This window comes from Melozone crissalis, unplaced genomic scaffold (assembly GCF_028551555.1).
Source record: "Melozone crissalis strain CALT ecotype California unplaced genomic scaffold, PUWL_Pcris_2 ptg000041l_1, whole genome shotgun sequence".
In the NCBI taxonomy this organism is placed as follows: domain Eukaryota; kingdom Metazoa; phylum Chordata; class Aves; order Passeriformes; family Passerellidae; genus Melozone; species Melozone crissalis.
The window spans coordinates 1,535,504-1,548,878 of NW_026535819.1; the positions used below are offsets into that span (position 1 = coordinate 1,535,504).

Consider the following 13,375-nt stretch of genomic DNA (forward strand, 5'->3'; position numbering starts at 1 on the left):
AAATTCAAGATTTCACTCAGACCACAGCTGAAAACATCTTTCTTGTACCTCTGCAATAACTTCACTACCTGAGGTGCCATCTCTTGCAGATTTTTCCCTCCTCACTACATTTCCAGCTGCACTGCACAGCCACTCATTTCACAGCTGCTCCTTCCATCCCACCATCCACCCAGCAGCCTTTCTCCACGCTGTATTTGTGCTGTGTCTCTATTTGATGCAATCAATTTCAAATAAAACCGTTCCTATGTTAAGTCCTTGAACCAGTCCTTGATTTCCAGCTATTATTTTCCGTCTCTTTTCAAGGCCCACACTAATATTTTAAGGTCACACAGGAGATTTGGCTAAATTCATTCATCACTTTGAAATCTCTTGATCCAAGACATGAAAGCAGTAACTGAGATTCTTCATATTTGTTTCTCCTTTCAATGCTCAAGCATGACAAGATAAAAGTCTGTTACAAAGGCAAAGCAATGTCTGTTCAGAACCAGGGTGACATTTCAGCCACAGGCTTGCAAGGGAGTACACAAAATGTAAGTCTAATTGAAACTAGGTGGACTCCTCCCTGCATGGAAAGTTATTAATGCACACGTGCTTTCCACTGCCACTCGAATGCTGAAATCACCCTTCTGAATGAAAGTTACTGTTTCACTTTAGCATCACAAATCTCCTGATCCTACAATCTTTGGCCAAAGTTCCCTCGGTGGCTGCTTCAGCACAGCACGTTGTGTACTGATTATTTTGGAATAAAGCTCCCCAGTCTTTCATCTTCACAGCCTGTAAAAATCAGTTTTGAAAAGTATAAAAAGTGATATTGAATATGATTGCCATGCACATGTATGCTAGAAACTGAGTTCAAAAAGGCACTTAACCTAGAAAATCTGGCAGAATTTCTGAAGCACTTAAGTGACTATATTGGCCATTTGAGCGTTGAAGCACATGGAACGCTGAAGGATTTTGAAGTTCTGTAACTGTTCTATGTAACACACATACAAAGAAGAAAGAAAATCCATCAGACTCAACTCTCTCTCTCCTCATACCTAAAGGTTCTGCTGGTCAGGGCTGCTCCGGAGCGCGATGATCATCAGCTCTGGGAGCTCTCTCCACCTCCACTGCAGGGCCCTGTGCTCTAGAACAGCTACGTGTCTGGGACTGGGAAGAACTATTGTAGGGAGCTGAAAACTAACTTAAACCCATTTGCCTTGATCTCTAGAAGAGAAAGATGGAAATCATTGCCCACCACACTGCTTGTGCAGCCCAACCTGCCCAAACACAACACGAAAGTGCCTTAATTTGTCCTCAGTCACTGAGGGTTCCACAAGGAGCTCAACCCCTCACATGGAAACCCTATTCCTCAACTTAGTTTGGGAACCTGCTCTTCCTGCACTGCTTTGGATTTGGCAGCGGGATGTTAAACCCTCCATGGTCGGGCGCTGCGTGAGGGGCCGAGGCCCCCCTGCACCCCTGCCCGGCTCCCTCCCCTCAGCGCTGCCCCCGGGCCCGCCTGGCGCCCCCCTCAGGCGGCGGGGCCGGGGCTGCCGGAGCTATTCCCGCTGGCGGCCGGGACCGGGGTCGCTGTAGCGCCGGTGCCGCCGCATTACCGGTGCCCGCCTCGGAGCCCCGAGCGCGGCCGGGGCCGGGCCGGCCCTGCCCTCACACACCTGCCCAGCCCGTGCCCTCAGCGCTGCGCACTCTGCGCCCGGCACGCTCGCGCCTACGCCGTTGGCGCGGCGGGAGCCCTCAGGTGCGGCGCCCGCGCTGACGACACTACGGAGAGTCCGTAACACACACCGACCTCTCGGAGGGGCTCTACGCAAGCGGCGTTTCCAGGTGCGGCTCAACCGCTCCCGCACCGCGCGGCCACGGAGCGCTCCGAGCGGCAGCGCCGCTCCCCAGGCGGCGGGCGGGACCGCGCGGGCTGCGCGGGGAGCAGCGGCCGCAGGTGGAGAGCCGGGCGGGCCGAGCCGCCCTACGCCGATTCCGTAAGGCTGCGCCGGCCTGCAGGAAACGGCCGGGTCCGCGGCGCTACGGAGCCGGCGCAGGGCGGCGCGGCGCCCCGTACGCAGTTGGCGTAGGGCGCTCTCAGGTGCAGGGAAGGGGCGGGCGCGCGTTGCCCGGCAGCCGCAGCCTATGGGGGCGCGGGGCGCGGTCACGTGCGCAGCCCCGCTCGGCGCTGCGGAGCCGGAGGAGCCGGACGGGGCCGCGGAGCCGGGACGGGGCCGCGGGGCAGCGCCGGGGCCGGCGCCGAGCGGGGTGAGGCAGGCGGGCGGGCAGGCAGGCGGGCGGGCGGGCGGGCGGGCGGGCGGCGGGAAGGGGTCGGGGCGGCGGGCGGCCCGTCCCTGGGGCACCGCTCCTCCCACTGCACCGGGCACTGCGGGCAGGAGGCAAGGGCAGGACACGGCGCGGGGGGCGGCGCGGGGCGGGGGGCGCTGCTGCGCGCGCGGAGGGGCGCGGTGGGCGGGGGGGGCTCGGCGGGGCCGCGGGCGGGGGCGGCGGGGAGGGGTGCGGGGCTCGGCGGTGCCGTGCGCGGGGGCCGCCCCTCCGCCGGCCGCATTACCTGCTCGCGGGAAGCGCACCTGTCCGCCGGCCGCGTTACCTGCTCGCGGGAAGCGCACCTGTCCGCCGGCCGCGTTACCTGTCCGCGGGGCGCGCAGGTGCGGCGGGGCCGGGCCGCTGTTCGCGGTGTCCCCGGGCGGTCCCGGCCAGGTGCGCGCTGGGCGGCTCCCGCCGGGCTCGGGGCTCGGCCCGAAGTTGGCTCCGGCGCGGTCGGTGTCGGTGCAGCGCCCTCCGCGCCCCGGCCCCGCGGGCAGCCCGGTCCCTCCGGGCCCCGGGCAGGCTCCCGGCTCCGAGCACACTCGTCGGTGCTATGGTCCACGGTTTGTTTGGGTTTTTCCTCCTCTTTCATTCTGTATTTGCTTTGCACTGGATTTTGTAATCATTAACCCGCTATCCCTTCTGGAAGTGAGCGTGGAAGGGATAACCGGGGAGTCACATGCCTGCCACTGAGTAGAGCAAAACTTGAGTTTTGAGTCAAAGTGGAAATATGCATTATCTGGCTAAATGTCTTATTATTTATTTACGTGGCTCTGAAAATGCTGCCTTGTGATTTACAGAAAGAAGAGAGTGAGCATTCCAAGCAGCTCCTGTACAGGGTATGGCAGAAGAGAAAATTTATAATGTGGGGGGTCCAAGATACATTGGAATGAATTATTTTCTGTATCCGTGTCCTCCAGTTTGTTAACAGTTTTAAAAAGTTTTATTGTACTTTGTCGTGACAACTCAGAAAGGCTGAATGTGGTTAAAGCAAGGAAAGATTTAAATGGGCATTAATATGCAGAACATCACATATTTCAGATGTCCAGTTCCAAAAATGTTTATGAAACTTTAAGTTAATTAAAATAGCTGGGCTGTTTAACTTAAATTAAAATACTTGTGTTCTAGCAGACATTTGAAGCCTGGCCTTCTAGGGTAAAGACAGAGAATTAAAATAATCTCCTCCATTCATGTAGAATACTTTAACATTCTTTAAAAATAATGGAGAAGAAAGGACTATTTGCAAACTTGGTCTAGTTTTCTTTGATTTTTAAAGACATGGTAACCATTTTTGAGACCTATAGGAAGCAGCCGTGGTGGCCAAGAGGAAGGAAGGAAGGAGTATGGAGCAGGGCTGGCTCCGTGGAGGGGAGGCCTTAGAACAAAACTTTTGGAATGGGAAGCAAGGAAGGCTGGGCAGTGTCTCTGGAGAGGCTGCACTGCTGTAATCCTGTGTTTGCTCAAGGTCCTTGTTCTCTCTCTGAAGAGCAGAAGCGTTTTCAAGGATTGAAGGAGCCCACCTCTTCCATGGAAGGTGTGCAAGCTGGGCTGTGGTTATTTCCTGCCCGTGTAGAGGAAGGAGAAATCTGTGTCAGCAGACTGCAGCGGGCTGTAGCTCCTAAATTCCTGGTCATTTTCAGGAGGTTAGACTTGTCTCTGGAAGTTCTTGGCACGTAGAATTTTCTTCTGTCTGGAGCTTTCCAACCATTTTCCTTTGCTCCATGTTGTGTAGAACGCAGGGAGAGATGTGAAGAGAGGGTAGGATTGCTAACGGTGAGGGTTTCATGTTTTCAGTGCTCTGTTCCTCGGAATCTCACCATTGATGGTGCCAGTCTGGTGCTGCTTTGGCATGTGTGGTTCAAAGAGAATCTTTAGTCTTGCAAGTTTGGTTAGTCCTGGTTTTATAAAGGGCTTTCTTTGCATGGGCTGTTCATCCAGACTCATTGTTTCTACTAACTGTTGGCAGCATTTTTCATCTCTGGACAAAGAAGATGCTGATAAAGTGCCAGTTCTAGCTTTGTGTGCTTGACAGGCTAAATACCAGGTGGAAATGGACTAGGACTGGATTTCTTGGGGAACTGGAGAAAGATTCTATGTAGAAATACCTGTGTGTTGGGGGCTGGGGGTGCCCCAGGGGTAACTGCTGTCAATGTTGCTGAGGAAGTGACCAAACCCAGCTTTGTGGCTTGTCTGAGAAGGAATTTCAGACACAGCTGGTTTCAAAACAAAGGCTCAGAAGTAAATGAGAAGACAGTTAGCAGTTGGAAAGGTATAACAGAAGATGGCATAAGGCAAGCCATGACAGACCTAAACATGGGAGAAATAGTTTAAACTGTGGATATGTGGGTTTTCGTGACTCTTGTTTCTGCCTTGTACGCAGCTTTTCCATGGATGTTCATTCAGAATGCAATGCTTAAGGTCGCAGAGCTCTCTTCTTTTGAAGCCCCTCTGTTAATGTTCCTCAAAAGCCTGTGGGTGGACTGAGAGGTTTTTTTTTGAACTGTGAAATCTTGTTTGGAAATAAAAAAAAAGTAAAAAAAAGTAGTCTAAGAAGCTGCTTCATGTTGTGAAAAACCTCACTGTAGAATCATAAAAGCTGCAGTTTTTCCACGTTGCTTTGTAGCCTGGCATGTAAATAGAGCTCTTTGAAGAGCATATCCATGGCTGGAAAGGGGGAGTGGGAAAGGCTCTGGCTGGTTAACAAGCTTCTGAGTGTGTGAAAAGGCACCGTGAACATGCTTGGGGAAGTGTCTGCTAAAGCATGGAACTCTGTCCTGGGGTGAGGGACACACACCTGGAGTGGCCAGTGTGCCCAGGTATCGCTATGGAAAGAGCAGGACAGTGGCATTTGTGTATTTACAGACTGGGCTGCGAGAGGGGACGCTCGGGGCTGGTGGAGGGAGGTGCTGGCATGATCTGATCTGAGGGAGATGCTGGGGAGCTGAGGATGCACAGGGTCAGTCTGCACTTCTCTGGGGAGTTCAGCTTTATGGTGTCTCTCACCATGCCAACAGCAGACTTCAGAGTTTTGGGGTCTGTGCCTTACCTTGTACTGTGCTAGAGATTGAGGACTTTTCTGAGCAGCCACACGAGGAGCACTTGGCTGGTGTGGTGTCCTGGATCTGCTGTAGCCCAGCAGAATTGGCAAGTGAAGATTACTTTGCTGCTGAATATGCTGCAGTGAGGAAATCAAAAGGAAAATTGCTGTTTAAAGCAGTATGAAAAAACTGTTAAGAGATTTAAAGAACAGAAAAATAGAAACCCTTTTGTAGAAACCATACTTTGACTATGTTTGTTGTGACTGCGGTGTGATTTGACAAACAGAAATTTTGTACTTGATATTTTTGGAAGGAGAAGCCTTACCTGAAAGGCATTGCTGGTATCTTTTGTTAAAAGCAGTAATTGATATAAGCTTCAAGGCCAAAGACAGTATTTTTTCCAGTTGTATTTCTGCAGTTCTTGGCACTTGTGTAGTTTTTCCTTCTCATGTGCAAGTTTTTCACTGAGCATGGATGACAGAAAACAGTGTCACAGTTCGTGTCAGTGTCAGCTCACAGAGGGACAGTGTTCCTATTTAGCTTCTTTGAAAACCTCAATTCATGTCCCTTAACAAAAAACCTGCAGAGCAATTCTTACTAATTATATGAGCGAGTAAACATCTTGCACTCTGGTTTTTTTAGACTTTATTTAGTAGCTAAATTACCTTATGTTTCTGGTCATCATGAAATAAGAGGGGACAGAATTCTTGGAGCCCACCCCACGTTGCTCTGCTGTGTTGTGCTCCTAGCTCTGCTGTGCAATGCACATCCTGACCTCTCTCTAATTTCCTGTGTGGTGTCAGGATGTGGATGAGGTGCTGGCTATAGGGGAAGCCCCAGAACACAATCAGGGTGTGCCATTTGTTCTGCTGTTTGTGAAGGTATGTAAAGCACAGCCCTGGGCTGCTCTGTCCCTCCTTTGCTGCCGAACCCAAGAACTGTGGGACTAACCCAGGGCTGGGTTTGCTGTGCAGCTGAGCCAGGCTGTTTCTCTGAGCCACCTGCACATCTGCCCATTGGCTTCTCCAGTGATAAAGACCAGGGATTAATTACTAAACCCTATGCCCTTGTGGTCTTATGTCGTTGATTTTTCTATAACTATGCAAAACTTTGTAACTCTTCTGTAGTAAAATATTGTCATAACCTCTTGGAAACTTAAAGGTGTAAGTGGATGTTGAAGAGGAATAATCTTATGAAATCCATTTTAGGGCTCTTTTGGATTGTGGAAACTTGAGTGGTCCTGCCACATGTGTTGATTTACATTAGTTCCCTTATGTTGTGGTTTGGTGTGCTATTTCAGAGCCCCAAGATGCTCCTGGTGATTGACATAACAAAATGTAAATTATACGCTGTTTTCCTAAGGTCTAATTTATCTGTCGTAAGGTTTGTGTACCAACAGTACTGAGCTCTTCTTACAATAATGTTTCTCTTTCATGTAATGCCTACACAGGGGAATTAAATTACCCTTAATTGTATGCTTAAAAAGAAAATAAAATTGGGGTGTGTATGGCTATGCCAGTAAATTAAATTTTGCTGCTTCTTGTTCTTTTTGTGCATTTAGTTTAAATTGTCTTTATTGAAAAATTTTATGTTTGAGTATCTGGTTGGGAAAAACACTCTTACTCGTGGGTAGCTGTGAGATGTCACAAACTTGAAGAAATATTATGAACCAGAATTCATTTAGATTTTAAAGCAGACATTGGCATTTGGCTTGGCAGTAAATGAACTCAATGGTGAGAAATGGATGTTGCCCCACAGAAATTGCCCCCTGGTAGGAGCAGGAAAGGGCAGGCTGAGTTTAGGACCTTGTACTTTTCTCTTTTTCCTCTGATTCTTGTGGGGGAAGACACTTTGAACACATTTCTTGTTTTACTTGCAGCACAGCAGATTGGAGTGTTGGCACAGCGTCTTAAAGTGTTGGGCCCTCAAGAGTCTTTGGTGTTCCCTGAGACAGGGGGATGATGTTCTGTGGGGGAATGTTCCTCTGGAGCTGTTGGGCTCAGTGATGATGACCCTAAAGCAAATGTTCCCTAATGCCAGCTCTCAGCTGGCAGGATCTGCCTTGTGGAAAGGCCAGCACAGCCCCACAACCTCTGTGCAGCTCGTTGTGCTTCCAGAAATGAGCTTTGGCAAAACTCTCCCTTGAGAGCCTGAGGAGGCCTCAGCTGTGGCACGGGTTGTTGGGCACACAGCAGCTGATTCCTTCCAGCAAGATTTTGCCAAAAAATTGTTTACCATAGTTCCACTGATATTGTGAAATTAATGCATCCTTTTTTGTCTCTATTTTGCAGGGGGTAGGTCCCATAACAGGCTTGTGGCAAGTCATGGTTGATCTTGAAGGAGGCATAAAGTTTTTTTCACTTGTTGCAGGCCTGCTTTTTTTTTTTTTAGGATGTAGCAACCAAAGCTGGGTCCCAATTTAGCCCTCTCCATAAACACGGTATCTTTCTTCATAACGTGAACTAACATGAAATCATAAACGTGGTATCTTGCTCACTAAAGAAACTGAAATTCAGCAAGGAAACAAGCTTCACTCCACTGAATTTAGCTGCCATTGTTGAAATAGGTGATGTTTTAAACTTGCCAGCTGGTATATACCTGAGTAAAGGTGTTTGATTGACAAGGTCTTTTTACAGCCTGCTTAGCAAGACACTGACCAGTTGGACCAAACACATGATGTGGGAGAGTATGAACAGATCCATTCAACAAACAAATTGCAACTTGTATTAACAAAGAAAATAAAAAACATTTGAGTTAGCTGCCCCATGGCAGTCAGCTGGTGCTGCATTTCTGACAGAGCAGGAGCATGATCATCAAGGGTGCAGTGGTGGCACCTTGTGTAGGGAAGGTCTGTGGGACTGGCTGGAGGTGTCTCTGTTAACCATAAAACAAATGACAGCAGTGGTGTGGAAGTGCTCACTGACGTGTGCTAAGGTTTGATCAGGGTGGAAGCTGAATGCACATGACAACCATTTGTGTGGTGTTCCTTCCCTGGCCGTGGTGGCAGCAGCCCAACCTGTGTGGCTGGTTTTCCCAGCTGAGGAAGCTGTGTGATGTTCTGACAGGTGTGACTGATGCTGGGGCTGGCTGAAGACAGCCATTTTCCAGTACGAAGACAAGGAGATAGATTAGTAATTTATTCCTATTTTTGATACAGCTGTGCTGAAAGGGACAGCTCTTTGCATATGGAAACTTGTTCTTTTTCTCCAGGTATGGGGGCTGAGTTTGCTCTGTGACGCTCCTGATGCTCTTCTACTTTTTCTTCTCTGCTGTGCCTGATTGCTGTATGTCTGACACAAAGAGATTTGCTTTAATGGAAAAGACTCTGGAGTAGAAGGGGAAGCTGTAGGTGTGCAGCCTGTGACTCCAGGGAGTGGAGTACTGGAGAACAGGCACAGCCACTGGAAAGCTGAGGGCTGTGGTATGATGGAACAAACAGCAAACATGGGGCTGTAAGTAGGATAACATGGGGCTGTAAGTAGGATACCTGATGGGATTTCAAGGAAACAGAAACTCAGAGCATTTGGATTCCTACTCTCTGACTGGGACTGCTCTTCCAGTCCCAATCTCTTCCCCTGTATTCTGATAGCTGGTATAGCTCAACAGAAGCTAGAAAGGGAAAACATAAATGTCCAAGAACTGATTTCTCCCCACCTGTGCTTTGAAGGATGCCTTTTCCATGTCATAGGCTCTCAGTGAGTGTCATCTTTTCAAAGAGCTAAAACTGTTTGGTGAGCAGTTACTCTGTGTCCTAATGCTTCATGATCTCTTGATTTGATGGCTAGGTAATTGGACTTGGCAAAGAGATTAGGGCTTCTTTGGTTACCCAGTCGTGCTTTCCAAGTCTTCAATCATGCAGAGACTTAATCTGTTCCTTTAAAGTGCTCAGCTGTGCCATTTGGGTGGCCTTAAAGAGCATCACCGGGGCTGAACTGCAGTGTGGTATGCGGGGATGGGGCGTAGGAGAACTGGGAGCACTGCTTCCAAAACTGGAAATGGGTAAAACTCTTCAACAGCAGGCACTGAGCAACACTGTGTTCCAGTGAAGAATGTCTAGCAGTTAACCTGCAAGTATTGATTAGGGCAGCATTTGGCCCCTTTTCAGGTTCTGCTGCACACTTACCGCACAATTTCATTTCTTCGTGTCTGAAGCTCCCCCTATAAAGATCTGAAATGTTTTCCTGTCTCACAAAAACTGTTATTTTAAAACCAGTAATAAATGTACTCTGGTAAATATGGTGACAAGTGTTCTAGAAAAGCCAGGAAGAAAGGCAAATACTGGGAAAAGGGTGGGGAGACAAAACTGATAACTTCTTTGCTTCTGGTGGGTGAGGGTGAAATTGGTGACTGCCAAAAATATGAGCTCAGACAAGTAGCTTGTTCTGCTCTGAGCCCACATCTGTACACACCTCCTCATCTCTACAGATGGCCAGAAGGCTGAAGAGAGAACACAGTTGTCTAAATTTGTGTAAGAGAAAAGAATCATGACTCCCACCTTGGAGGCACATAAGAACCTCCTGTAACTGGGGAGTTTTCAACAGTTTTAAAAATTTGGTTGAATTTTCAGTCTTAGCAAATTTTGTGGAACCTGACACTATTCATAGTTGCTAAATAAATAACTTCTAAAATTTTAATTTGTGTTTAAAGATGGTTGTTCTGGAACAGCAGTTTTTATTCCTTCAAAACTGGCCTGCTAAGGAATGTATTTGATCCAGAAGTCATCTTTGCATGCTTATACTTTAGTAACTTATAAAATGCTTTTCCACTTAAGATTTCATAGTTCTTCATATTTTAGAAATAACAACTGTCACAGTCACAATGATTGTGTTGTTTGGATAAATCATGATAAAAGGCATGAAGATAAAACCAAAACATTTTTGCTTTTATGTTTCTTTTCTCCTACCATTAGTGTGGGAATGAGATTGTCTTTTACACTGAATATATTCATATGGTCTGCTTTATCTTTCAGGGAATTCAGTAATTTTCCTTTTGTTAGCTCAGGAGATAAAGGATATTTTTTAAAGCAGGTAGTTGGGAGTCAGCACTATCTAAGTAGTGATCTCTTGACCAAAAATGTGGTTTTGTGGATGTGGCCTTATGTAATAAACTAACAGAAGAGAGCAGCTTACAAAGTGCATCTTGGACAGGTCTCTGATCAAGCCCATTCTTTGCAGAGGGGTTGAATACTGAATGTCCCCGAGTTGTGACTGTAGATACTGTTCCCTTCCACCCCAAACACTGAGGAGCCTGAAACTGGAAACCTCCTGACCCTTTTAAAAACAAACGAGCAATTTTGTTTAACTTTTTGCTGCGGGTCAGGAGCCTGAGCTTCGTGCCAAGTTTCAGTGTGATCCAAAGTAACACTGCAGACTTATGGAAAACCTCCTGCAATATGGAAGTGATGAAGCTGTGACTGTTGAGGTGCTGTGATTTATTACAGCAGATTCTTAGAAGGGGAATAAGAGATGTCCTGCCCTAAACATCCTTCAGTAAATTACAATTCTTAGAACTTACCAAGTGTACAGGTGAAATATTTTGTGTTCCTTAATATGGTCTCTAGATTGGTGTAAAAATAGCCACGTTCTAAATGGATCTGCTCTTTCTGTGCAGTTGGGTGGTAACTGGCCTCTGTTTTGGTTCCCCTTGAGATGTTTCCAAGTGTGCTTTTAGTGGTGCAGCAGCAGCCCCGTGCCACTGTCATAACAGCATTCCAGCCTCCGTGAGGAGTTGCAGCAGCACCACACGAGGATGCATTGGTCTCTCCCTTGCAGGATGAGGACACTCATCCTTCCAGCACTGTCTACAAAACTCTCTCTGGTGGCTGTTCCATGAAGTTTTGAAGGGGAGCGAGTGTGCTGAAAGACTGTTAAGGGTAAAGAGGATTCAGAAGCATTTGCAGAGAAATGGGCAACTCCTCAGTTGGGCTGAGCTGATTGGGATCAATGGATTGCCCAGGGAGGCAGAGGGAGTCCAGGAGAAGCTGTCAAATATTTCTCCTGGAGTATCCATTTACGGATGCTTCTGCAGTTACTGCAGGGTTTGAATATCATTGAACTGGTGCTTCTGCAGTTGCTGTAGAAACTGTTGGCTCAGGCTGTCTCCTTGCAGCTCTCCTTCAGAGGAAGGACTGCTCAGGGAGAGCTGGGCTGGGCATGGGACTCACTGGTACGTTCCCTGTTTCTTTCACACTGCGATCTGCAATCTTTATTTTAATACAAATCCCTTGGCTAGCTTTTCTCTTGCTTATAAATGTTTGATCTGTATGTGGTACTCGCAGTAAAGGAGTCCTCTTGTGCCAGAAGAACAAAGACTTGCTTTCTGCTGATGCTGGGCACCACTGATTTGCAGTAGCTGCCTGGTTTTAGTGCCAGTTTTAGCAGGTGCACCTTGTCTCAATGAGTTCTCTTTGCCCTCATCACACAGCACAGTAGCAAGTCTCATGCACAGTCTATAGAAGACTGAATTTTGGCAGAGAGCTGAGGAGTTCAGCATTTACTGTACTTCCCCTCTCCTTTCTTTCCCTTGCTCTGCTTTCATTATTTGTGCTCCTGTTGTTACAGCTGGACTAGGTGATCGATGTAGCTGATAATATTCTAACAAAGTTTGAAATATCTCCTGAAAAGATCAAAGTAGCCATCCTGAAATAACTACAGGAGTTATAAACTGCTGTTGGATGGCTGGAGCTCAATGTGGAGCAGTCCGAAGGGGTCTGGTTTGGGTGCAGGCAGGGGAAGCCATGCACTCCTGCTCAGCTGGGGGTTCCCAATGGTTTTCCTGGTTTGTAAGAAGATGCTCTCAGACCCTCTCCATCCTTTTCATCTGATTTTGGGTGTTTTAGATGGTCACTCAGTATCTAATGTGAAAGCTGGGTTTTGACTGGTTATTTTGTTGTTTTGTTGAGAGAGAGAAGAAACTCCCTTCTCCTCCACAGCCCGCTCCTCTGTCATTTGGAGCTTTAAAAAAAGCAAGTGGCAAAGAGAGCCTTTGGGTCTTTTCTTCAAAGCCAAGGATGTGCTAGAATGTGCTGTGCAGAGTGCTCAGTGCTGAGGAGCTGCCTGCAAAGCTTCCCCTTGTCTTGCACAATGGCTCAGGCCCCTCCATAGTGTTCCAAAATGTTCTTGTTTTTTGGCTTCTGTTCTTCCTGAGAACAGACTGTGTGTGTCCTGCTACCTGACAAAAGAGGGGCTCCACTGGGCTCTTTTGGAAAAGACACAAGGTTCCTGAGTCCTCATCAGTTTGACTTTCAAAAGAGCACAATGCTCAAAAAATCTGATGCCTGAAAGTAGGACACACTGTGAATTAGGTTCCTGAGTTTAATCATACCATATTCAGGTATTGAATTGCTAATTTGACTCTCCTGAATGGACAGGTAATTGTTGTCAAGCGTTTCCTGGGACAGTTTGCCAAGCTGACCTGTGAGGAACCCACGATCCTGCAAGAGAGACTGAATAGCAAAAGCAGCCAGGAATGCAGTGTCTGGTCAAATTAAACTAGTGAAGCCCAAGGAGGTGGAATGCTAGAAAGGGAAGAGGATGCTCCATGTTTGGTGTGTGTTGTAAATGAAAAACTCACACTGTTCCAATGCTACCACTGAGTTACTGTGGCCCTGGGCAAGTCACTTGAATTTTTGGGCAGTGGGCTCTCTTCCCCATGCAAACAACAAAACATTTACACCTATCACAGCAATGAGAGAAGTGATGTTTGAAGAGTTGTGAAATTCTTGAGTATCTAAGATCTGATTTTGGCTTTTTTGCTAATAGAAGTACAGTGAAACTTGGTAACTGCAATCAAAATAGAAAAGACTGCGTAATGTTTTTTCAGTCTCCTTTAAAGTCCAGCATGGAGGTTGCCATCTCCCCCAGATTAGCAAGAGGAGGGTGGGCAGTCCTGTCTGGTTTCTGGCAGACAGAGAAGTAATTTCCAAGATTTCTTTGGTTTGTTACCTCTGAGGTGTTTCATTCAATTTACTCTTAGTGCTGTTGAAAAACAAGCTTTATCTCTTGAGTGGCTGCAGAAACTTTGCAGGG

The 13,375-nt window shown here is 47.6% G+C and overlaps 1 protein-coding gene across 7 annotated transcripts in view; it reads left to right on the top strand.

The window, feature by feature from the left end:
- The first annotated feature begins 1,810 nt into the window (after positions 1 to 1,810).
- Positions 1,811 to 13,375, top strand: part of STRBP (spermatid perinuclear RNA binding protein) — a 57,418-nt gene continuing 45,853 nt past the window's right edge. For 6 of the 7 annotated variants that reach the window (XM_054284477.1, XM_054284473.1, XM_054284474.1 and 3 more), the window contains exon 1: positions 2,169 to 2,250. The gene's annotated coding sequence lies outside the window, so the exon portion shown is untranslated. Of the gene's footprint in view, positions 1,828 to 2,168; positions 2,251 to 13,375 lie in introns of those variants that run through there. The other variant, XM_054284472.1, reaches the window with a different exon arrangement.